The sequence below is a fragment of the Corapipo altera genome, unplaced genomic scaffold (genome assembly GCF_003945725.1).
Source record: "Corapipo altera isolate COAL_440 unplaced genomic scaffold, ASM394572v1 53164, whole genome shotgun sequence".
Lineage (NCBI taxonomy): Eukaryota > Metazoa > Chordata > Aves > Passeriformes > Pipridae > Corapipo > Corapipo altera.
Window position 1 is genome coordinate 1238 of NW_020888713.1, and position 1423 is coordinate 2660.

Here is a 1423-nt window from a genome sequence, read left to right on the forward strand (position 1 = left end):
GGGTAGCGGCTGAGCAGGGAGACGAGCGAGGTGAGAATTTTAATCCCCAGCCGAATTTGGAGTTAGTTTGAGAATGTTGTCTATGTGGTCAATCTGTGCATATATGTTGTAGCTGTTTAATTTTTTTTCCAGGCGATACACAACCCTTTGCCTGTCTGATGAAGGTGCCGAAGGTCCATCCTATAAGAGGTCAAGCTGAAGGAGCCGAGAGAGCCAGGATGAGGCATTACGTCAGCACAAGCCTCCGCGTCCGTGTTCTCTCGCAGCGGCCGTCTGTCCACTTCAGGGTGTGTAGCAATGCTTCAGCATGGAGTCTGATGGTGTTTAGAGGTTTTTGGCTTTGCTTGTGAGCCATCCCTAAATGTTTGAGAGCTCAATGTTTGAGCATTTAACCCTTTCATTTGCAGGGGAGGCCTTGGGAGCAGTTGAAGAGAGAGGAGCCTTCTAGGTTAGTTGGGGAGGCAGCAGGAAGAGCAGGGATCCACTGCAGCTTCAGAGATGCCTTCTGATGTTATGTCTCACTCAGGTATCCCGGAAGGTGACAGCCACAGTGTCCGACTCCGGTCTGGCCTCGGTGATGGTGAGTAGAGAGATCACTGTGGTCTGAGCCCCATGGCACACAACTCACATATCGCTTCTGGTTTTCTTTCTCATAGTTGACTTGGAGTACTCTCATGATGACAGGAACCTCTGAGCCAGCCCAGGTGCCCCTCCTCTGCATCGAAGATGGATTCTCGTCCCCGGCTGTCGGCAAGATAAGTGCAGGGCAAAGACCCAGAGTGGGGTTGGGACTCGGTGCAAGTGTGTGCCTCACCTGGAGGGATTTTTGAATTAAGTGCAGTGCAATGGGTATTTTGTAACAGGTTATTTGGACACATGGAAGGAAGGGCTTACTTTGTATCGTTGGATTCACGTGTGCAGGGCAGAGCAGTTCTGGTCTGTGTCACGTCCTCTGTCTCATCTGTGTTTTGTGTCCTTTGTCTCTTAATTGTGTCCCATGGTGTGTGTCGTCACTGGTGCAGGGTGTCTCACTTGGGGTCAGTCTGGAACTGCTCTGCCCTGCTCCATGGGTCAGTGGGTAGATAGAATATTGCTCAGTCTCCCATTAACATGTCAGTTACCTTAGACAGTCGAGGCAATGTCTGTACAGTCCTGCCGGGTAGAGCCGGGTGTACATAACTGGTGTGCCATCATTATAGCCGAGTGTTGTGGAGCTGATGGTACTTGGACAGCAGGGCCTCAAAGCTGGGTTGTCATTTGTATTCTTGTACGCTGCAGTCAGAGTTCTCACTCGCTCAGTGGAAATGAGTTCTTTTAAGTGGTTAAGGTCTCAGTGACCATGTGGGTGACCTGACTAACCCTTTGTTTTTTGATGTTTTTTTTTCAGATAAGCGGACACAATGTACCCCAGACGGAGAGAAGT

The 1423-nt window shown here is 50.0% G+C and overlaps 1 long non-coding RNA gene across 1 annotated transcript; it reads left to right on the plus strand.

The window, feature by feature from the left end:
* The first annotated feature begins 420 nt into the window (after positions 1 to 420).
* On the plus strand, positions 421 to 743 carry LOC113942046. The gene is made up of 3 exons (XR_003525826.1): positions 421 to 448; positions 527 to 580; positions 657 to 743. It is a non-coding gene; the product is annotated as an uncharacterized LOC113942046 (long non-coding RNA).
* Positions 744 to 1423: the final 680 nt, after the last annotated feature.